Below are 9,879 nucleotides of genomic sequence, written 5' to 3'. Positions count from 1 at the left end.
TATATATATATATATATATATATATATATATATATATATATAAACAATTTGCTGATTTTATATAATCTTTGAGCTAGGAGTCAAGCAAAACTGTTTAGCTTCAGAAACTGAAAGAATGGAGTCAGCACTTAGCATATGGGGGAAACTGTTGCTAGAAGAGCAGATCCAAGATTGGGCTATAGATGGGCTCATGTTAAGTTTAAGGTATGTTTCAGTCAGGGTTTTGGAGGGACAAAAATGGTACAGTAAATTAGTCTTATTTGTAGAGAGATTTTATAAAGGAACAAGTGTAGGGAAAGCACAAAGAATAGTACAAAAGCACCAGACTGGATATTTTACAATGCTTATAACTGATAGTATAAGGACACGGAGAGGGCTGTGAAGGACTGTGCAAATTGCTATGGAAAAGTTCTTTCTGAAGGAAGCAGCCAGTACTCAGATATAGTGGAAGGAGGGAATCTGGGATATAAATACCATACTTCAACCTCCTCTCCTCCTTTTTGTTTGTTCTCCTGTTGGTGATCTCCCTTTTATAAATCTAACAGGAAGTCAGAGAAAACGAGCTTTTAAATATAGTCCACAGATTTAAGGCTTCCATGGCACAGAGCAAATAAGGGTACAAAATGGGTCAGGAAGGGTAAATGGAAGGCATTAAGTACATCCAAGTGGAGATGTTGAGCTGGTTAATGGTTGGATATGTATCTTTTCAAGAGAAAGATCTAACAGTCCACTTAGAAAGATTTTGGTGAAGCAGTATAGCCTAGAAATGATTGAACTATTACATAATTTTGAGTAGAAGGAGAAATCAGAAATAATATCTCCATCAAATGCTATAATTGACTCCAGAATCACTGACTTTTCTTGTTATATGACGAAGTAGGTCATGGAATAATTGGCAGTTATGTTACATCCCAACAGCATGTAGCCGGATTAAAACTACTGGTGTTCTTCAGTTCAGGCAGCTCTTGATGATATCACCCAAGAAAATATCTTCTTTTGTGAGGCTTTGTGATACAATTACGTTGATAGATTTACAAAATTTCTTTCTCAACAAATAATAATCACAATTCTTTACATACATGGAGTTCATTCAATGCTTTGACAAACCCCCCCCCTTTTTTTTTAATGATTCTTTGGCTAAAAGTAGCTTCATACAACAAAATAAGAAAATTTTACTTGTGAAACAGTTTTTAATTTCTTGGGAAAAAAATGTAAAGATAGCTCAAAAAGTTTCTAAGTACCTTGCACCAAGTTTTCCCTATTATTGACTTCATACACATGCATGGTATATTTGTCACCATTATTGATTCATACTTCATAAGGATTTCCTTATTTTTCTGTGATGTCATTGTTCTGATGTAGGATCTCATTCAGGATATCATGTTAAATTTAGTCATCATGTCTCCCTAGCCTCTCTTGGCTATGGCAGTTTCTCAGACTTGTCTTGTTGTGGATGACTATCAGTTTGGAGTATTGGGCAGGTGTTTTGTAGAATGCCTCTGAATTGTTACTTGTCTGATTTTGTCCTCCTTCATAATTAGATTGGAGCTGTGAGTTTTTGAGAGAAAGGTCACAAAAATGTCATTCTCATCACACCATATCAAGGGTACATACTTGATTTGCCATCACTGATATTTACTTTGCCTAAGATAGTGTTTCCACCACTCGTCTGTCAATTTTTCATACTGTGGTAGCTTCCATGTAGCTATAAAGCTGGATGATATGCCAGAAGTATTTCAAATACCAGTAGGGTCACCTGTAGTGGACAGGTTTCAGTAGAGCTTTCTGACTAAGACATACTAGAAAGAAGAAACTGATGATCTACTTATGAAAAAATAAAAAATGCCAGTGAAAACCTTGTGGATAGCAGCAGAACACTTATATAATTCTGAACTATGAACTTCTCAAATTGGAAGGCACTTAAAACGCAACTGGGGAAGAGTTGACACCTGAAAGTAGAGTTCAGCTTAATGATGTGAATGAAGTAAAGCTTTTGTATCTTCATTTAATGATGTGGCATGAGAAAGCAAAACTGTAAGTATTCTTTAATAATAAGTATATATTACTTATGAATCTAGGAAAATAGGAAGCTATCAAAAATTAAATGGAACACTTGACAATTTATATTTTAGGTGCAGTGAGTGGCTCAATAGAATAAATGCTGGACTGCTAAACACAAGATCAGCAGTTCAAGCCCACCATCCACTCTGTGGGAGAAAGATGTGAGACTTTATGCTCCCATAGAAGATTTTCAGACTCAGAAACTTTATATATTAAACACTAATAACCAAAGACCAAACGAGTTATGGAGTGACATCAAGGACATCATGCATGAAGAAAGCAAAAGGCCTTTAAAAAGACATAAAAGAAAATAAAAAAGATCAAATGGATGTCAGAAGGGACTCTGAAAATTGTCTTTGAAAACAGAGTAGTTAAAGCAAAAGGAAAAAGTGATGAAGTAAAAGAGTTGAATAGAAGATTTCAAAGGGTGGCTCCAGAAGACAAAGTATTATAACAAAATGTGCAAAGATTTGGAGTTATAAAACCAAAAATAAAGAACACATTTGACATTTCTCAAGCTGAAAGAACAGAAGAAAACAATAAAACTCAAATTGTAATATTGATGAATGAACCTGGAGTACATTATGCTGAGTGAAATTAGTCAATCAACAAGGACAACTATTGTATGAGACCACTGTTGTAAAAAGTTAAGAGAATACATTCTTGCTAAATGAAACATTCTATGATGGTTACCAGATGGTTACATAATAATTCACAGGCTAGAGGGTAAGCACATGTTTATATGAGTGATGAGGAAGGCAATATACAAGAGAGAGGTTGGCAAAGGAAAGATGTGGTAGGAGGAGACAAATGGGGGAGTAAAAGAGTTAAAGGAAATAGAGGTAAATACTGTTAACTGATGGTATATGGAGGGGATTGCAATCAGTATAATGAAGCAAAGTATATGATTTGCTGAATGTATAACTGATGATCCACTCTGTAAATCTTTACTCAATTCACAATACAAATATTTTGTTTTTTAAAAGTCTCAATATTGAATAATTCTACAGACAAATTATTGAACAATGCAGGAAAAATTAAAAGAAGATGGAAGTAATACACAAAATCACTGTACCAAAAAGAATTAACTGACATTAGCCAATTTCAGGAGGTAGAATATGAGTAAAAATGGATGATACTGAAAGAAGAAATTCAAGTTATACTGGAGGCATTGATGAAAATAAGCCTTTAGGAGTGTCAAAATACTAATTGAGATGTTTCGACAAAAAGATGCAACTCTAGAAACTCACTTGTTTGTGCTGGGAGGTTTGGAGGATGACATGCTTGTCAATCATCAAGGTGGACTCAGCAAGATGGACTGACACAGTGGCTGCAACAATGGTCTCAAGCATACGAACGATTGTGAGGATGGTTCCAGACTGGATAGTGTTTCATTCTGTTGTATAGCTCAGTGGCACCTAAGAACAACAACTACAAGGTTTATTCAGTGTAGTTATTCTCCTATCCTACTGTTCACCTCACCACTCTATACTCTTCCTTTTAAATGCTCTTTTTTCTCTTGTTTTTTTAAGGTAAAATATTGTTATTGAGTTTAGATCTTTTTAAATACATACATATTTAATACAATGAATTTCCCTCTAAATTCTACTTTCCCTGCATCCCACAAATTTGATAAGTTGTATTTTTATTTTCATGTATCAAAATTTTTTAAATTTCTTTTGAGACTTCCTCTTTGACCCATGTGTTATTTCGAAGTTTTGATTTGATCTCTGAATATTTGGAGATTTTGTACCCTCAATTGATTACTAGTTTATTTACTTTGTGGTTAGAACAAACTTTGCATGATTTCTACCTTTTAAATTTAATAAAATGTGTGTTCTGGGCCAAACTATTCTCTCCATAGGTGAATAATTTAAGCTGTTTTTGTAGAACATAATGTTCTCTAAATGTCAAACAAATGAAGTTTATTGATAGTGCTGTTGAGTTCAGCCATATCATTATGAATTATTGAAAGAGATGAAAGTCTCCCACATTAGTAAGGGATTTGTCTATTTCTCCTAGTAGTTCTATCAGTGTTTCCTCATGAATTTTGGACCTCCACCATTTGTCTGTAAATTTGCCCTCTTATGGTGACCTGTATGTTGCTTTGATACTGGAAGTGATGCCACCAGAATTTCAAATACAAGTAGGTCACCCATGGTGGACAGGTTTTAGTAGATCTTATAGACTAGGACAGACTAAGAACAAGGAAGTGGTAGCCCACTTCTTAAGAATTACCACTGAGAGAGATTCCACTACTGCAAGACAGCCAGGAAAGTCAGGTAGGGGCAGGCTCCAGTGAAAAAGAAGTGGGATTTCACGAAGGAAACGTTCATATACCAGTCCCACGACTTTTAAACTATCATAAAGTCTCCTGAACTCACATTTTTGAGAAATCGCACTACTAAAGATAAAGAAAGGCACGCATTTTGGGATTCTTGCCTGTAGGACCGCGGGTCACTCCTGTGACTGCAGAGTTTAGAGGGTGGGGCCAAGGTCAGCCCATTGGGAAAACGGTGTTTCCAGCAGGAGGAGGGAAAAAAAGGGGAGGTCTCTGGACAAAGAAGATGCAAGAAGCGACATAGCTTCCCCAAAAAAATATCTCCCTGCCCTGGCTTGAGATCCCAATAAAAATCAGCCAGGTGCAGCTCACCCACGCACAGAGAGTGGGAGAAAGCCAGCAGCGGCTTTTTGACGTCATCCATCATCCCGCATCTGTCTCCACATCTAAGTCCCCTGCTCCCACTCCTAGCTAGCAGTGGGGATCCTCCAGCGGCGGTTCTGGAGGGACAGGGAACAGAAAAATTTAACCAAAGCCACATATCTGCTCCAATGTGGTGATTTCTGTCCATGGGTTTATATTACTTCTGCTTTTAGTCCTTTTGATCACACATCCCTCCTGGAAGTGGGAACTTATCCTCCCTATGTTTCATAAGAAGAAGCAGCAATCTTGGCCATATAGCCAAGCTACAACATAATACTCCACCACTAAGACAAGACCCAACAACATCTAAGCATTATAGAAGAAAAGGGAAGCCCACCTCCTGATTATATTAATAATAATAAACAATAACCATGACCAATAAGAAACAATCAACTTTATCGAAACATACCCAAAAACAGAAGAGAGGAGCTGACGCAAATGAGCTGGAGACAGACAAAGGCATTATAGAGGAGGGGGAGTGGGTTTTGGATATGCCTGAGAGGGAATTCAGAAGAATGATATGGAAACAAATTCAAATAATCTGAAAAGGGGTCGAGGAAAATAAGGAAGAAATAAGGAAAGTACTACAGGAACAATCAAATAGGATTGACACAACATTGGAAACAATTCAAAACATGCAAAAAGATGTCCAGGTGATCAATAATAAGATATCAGAAATAGACAATAGCCTGAAAGGGGAAAGGAGCATACTAGAAGAGATGGAAGCCAGAACTAGCAAACTGGCAGAAAAATCTCTCAGTACTGCCAAGGTAGAAGAGCAAGCAGCTAAAAGGATAAAACAGTCTGAAGAGAGTCTAAGATACCTGTTGGATAACATGAAGAGGAATAATGTAAGAATTATTGGCATTCCAGAACAAGAAGAAACAGAGAAATCCACAGAAGAGATTGTTGAAGAGCTTCTGGAAGAAAATTTCCCTAACATCTTGAAAGATGAGAAGGTAACCATTCAAGAAGCCCAACGTACTCCAGGAAGGATAGACCCCAGAAGAAAATCTCCAAGACATATAATTATCAAGCTCTCAAAAATCAAAGACAAGGAAAGAATATTAAAAGCAGCCAGGGAAAGAGAAATATAATCTATAAAGGCAAGCAAATAAGATCAAGCTCTGACTATTCAGAACAAACCATGCAAGCGAGAAGGCAATGGGGAGACATATACAAAGCTCTTCAAGAAAAAAACTGTCAACCGAGAATCGTCTATCCAGCAAAACTATCAATCAAATATGATGGTTCGATCAAAACATTCCAGGATAAACAGAATTTGAGAGATGTTATCAAACCCAACCCAGCACTCCAAAACATCCTAAAGGGAGTTATGTGGACAGATTACCAACAAGAACAGACAACAAACAGAGATTGACAAGTATGACAACACCACCTGGAACACACCCAACAGATAGCAGAGACCAGAACAGAACAAGACTACAACGACAAAATCAAAAGAACGGGGAGATTAACTGAAGGCCAAAAACATATCAACGTCAAAGAAGGGACAAACACAGCAATGGAAGCCTAGGTGGTGAGGATGCCAGGTAAATTCCAGGTTACAACGGAGTATCCTAAATGCAGAGAAAAGTTAGTAGACTACAAGGTAACCCCAAAGAAAGTTAACACTCCACAACATACCATAAAAATGAATTCCCAGGCAGAACAAGCAAACAGATAAACTAGGAGGAAACCAACCAGAAATAACTCAAAGGACATAAAGCCAACACAAGAAAGAAAGCAGAACCAAAGAACGATCAGCACCACCAAAAAAGTAACATAATGACAACAATCAATTCACACTTATCGATAATTACACTGAATGTCAATGGATTGAATGCACCAGTGAAGAGACAAAGAGTGGCAGAATGGATAAGAAAACAAGATCCATTAATATGCTGCTTGTAAGAGACACACATTACATACAAAGACAAAAGTAGATTAAATGTTAAAGGATGGAAAAACATTTACCAAGCCAACTGTAACAATAGACAAGCATGAGTCGCTATACTAATCTCTGACAAAGTAAATTTTAAGATGAGAACCAGCATAAGAGACAACAAAGGATACTATCTCATGATCAAAGGGTCAATCGAGCAAGATGACATAACTATAATAAACATATATGCTCCTAAAGAAAGAGCAAACCTTAATGGAATTGAAGAACTAAATAGATAAATCCACAATTATAGTGGGAGATTTCAACACACCACTCTCGAAAATGGATAGAACAACCAGAAAGAAACTCAACAATGCTACAGAGGAACTTAACAACACAATCAACCAACTTGACCTCATAGATTGTGTATACAGAGCATTCTATCCAACAATGGCACAATACACATTCTTCTCGAGTGCACATGGAACATTTTCCTGAATTGACCATGTGTTAGGTCATGAAGCAAGCATCCATAAATTCACAACCATCAAAATTCTACAGAGCATCTTCTCAGACCACAATGCCATAAAACTAGAAATCAACAATAAGAAGGCCAAATCAATAAAACTGAAGACATGGAAACTGAACAACACCCTGCTGAAAAGTGACTGGGTAAAAGAAGAAATTAAACGTGAATTCACAAAGTTTCTGGAAACAAACGAGAATGAAAACACAACATATCAAAATCTTTGGGACACGGCAAAAGCAGTCTTGAGAGGACAATTTATTGCTATAAATGCACACATCCAACAAGAGAAAAGAGCCAAAATCAACATATTAACACAGCATCTTCAACAATTAGAAGCAGACCAGCAGAGAAAACCTACAGTTATCAAAAGAAGGGAAATATTAAGATAAGAGCAGAAATAAATGAGATGGGAAACCAAAAAACTACAGAAAGAATCAACAAGACAGGGAGCTGGTTCTTTGAAAGGATTAATAAAATTGACAAGCCATTAGCAAAACTAACTAAAGAAAAGAGGGAGAGGGCACAAATAAATCACTTTAGAAACCACACAGGGGAAGTCACAACAGAACCAAACGAAATCAAAAAGATAATAACAATGCTACGAAGAGTTATATTGTTGTTGTTGTTGTTAAGTGCCGTGGAGTCGGTTCCTACTCAGAGCGACCCTGCACAGGGTTTCCGAGGCCGTAAATCTTTAGGGGAGCAGAACGCCTCCTCTTTCTCCCACAGAACCGCTGGTAGTTTCGAACTGCTGACCTTGCAGTTCACAGCCCGATTCGTAACAACTACGTTACCAGAGCTCAAAATTTGGACGAGATGGATACATTTCTAGAAAAACACGACCTACCTAAACTTACTCAGACTGAAGTAGAAAATTTGAACAAACCCATAACAAAAGAAGAAATTAAACAGGTCATCAAAAAACTCCCAACCAACAAAAGCCCAGACCCAGATGGCTTTACGGCAGAGTTCTACCAAACATTCAGAGAAGAACTGTCATCAATTCTACTCAAATTATTCCAGAGCATAGAAGAAGATGGAAAATTTCCTAATGCTTTCTATGAAGCAAGCATAAACCTCATACCCAAACCAGGGAAGGACATCACTAAGAAAGAAAATTACAGACCAATATCCCTCATGAACATAGATGCAAAAATCCTCAACAAAATCCTAGCCAACAGAATCGAACAGCACATCAAAAACATAATACATCATGATCAAGTTGGTTTCATAAAAGGGATGCAAGGATTGTTCAACATTAGAAAAACAATCAACATCATCCACCATACAAATAAGAAAAAAGAAAAGAACCACATGATCATATCAATTGAGGCAGAAAAGGCATTTGACAAATCCAACATCCATTCCTGATAAAAACACTCAACAAAGTAGGAATTGAAGGGAAATTCCTCAACATAATCCAGAGCATATATTCAAAACCAATAGCCTACATCACACTCAATGGAGAGAAATGGAAAGCCATCCCCCTGCAAACAGGAACCAGACAAGGATGCCCTTTACCACCACTCCTATTCAATATTGTGCTGGAAGTTTTAGCTAGAGCTATACAGAATGATAAAGAAATTAAAGGCATCCAAATTGGCAAAGAGAAAGTAAAACTCTCCCTGTTTGCAGACGACGTGGTCCTATGCATAGAAAACCCCAAAGACTCAGTAAAAAAAACTATTAGACCTCATCAAAAGATTCAGCAAAGTGGCAGGGTATAAGATTAACATACAAAAATCAATTGGATTTCTCTACAGCAACAGCAATAGTGATAAAAAGGACATTAGGAAAGCAATACCATTTACAATAGCCACACAAAGTATGGAATATTTAGGAATAAACATAACCAGAGAAACAAAGGACTTATACAAACAAAATTACAAAGCACTACTACAAGAAACCAAGAGACCTACAGAAGTGGAAGAATATACCATGATCCTGGATAGGAAAACTCAACATCGTGAAAATGTCAATACTACCCAGAGAAGTTTACACATACAATGCAATCGCAATCCAGATTCCAACAACATTCTTCAAAGAGATGGAAAAGACAATTAGTAATTTTATATGGAAAGGAAAGAAACCCAGGATAAGCAAAGCACTGCTTAAAAGGAAGAACAAGTTTGGAGGTCTCTCACTCCCCGATTTCAAACTTTACTATATGGCTATGGTGGTCTAAACAGCCTGGTACTGGTACAATGAAAGAGACATTGATAAATGGAATAGAATCGAGAATCCAGATATTAACCCAACCACTTACAGCCAAATGATTTTCGATAAAGTGCCTAGGCACATTGCATGGGGAAGAGACAGTCTCTTTAACAAATGGTGCTGGCAGAACTGGAAAGCGATATGTAAAAGACTGAGACAAGACCTTTGCCTCACACCCTATACAAAATAAACTCAACATGGATTAAAGATCTAAATGTGATTCCTAAAATTATGAAAATCATCAATGAAAAAATAGGGACGAATGTGAGGACGTTAACTCAGGGAATACTCAGACTGCCACACAATGTGAGGACACTAATTATGGGAATACATGGACTACAGAACATTTTGAAAATCACACAAACAAAAATAGACAAAATAGATGAGTGGGACATACTAAAAATTAAAAACTTGTGTGCATCAAAAGACTTCACCAAGAAAGTAAAAAGGGAACCCACAGACTGGGAAAAAATCTTCTGCAAC

Source organism: Chrysochloris asiatica, unplaced genomic scaffold (assembly GCF_000296735.1).
Source record: "Chrysochloris asiatica unplaced genomic scaffold, ChrAsi1.0 scaffold00062, whole genome shotgun sequence".
In the NCBI taxonomy this organism is placed as follows: domain Eukaryota; kingdom Metazoa; phylum Chordata; class Mammalia; order Afrosoricida; family Chrysochloridae; genus Chrysochloris; species Chrysochloris asiatica.
Note: the sequence above shows the minus strand (reverse complement) of the source record.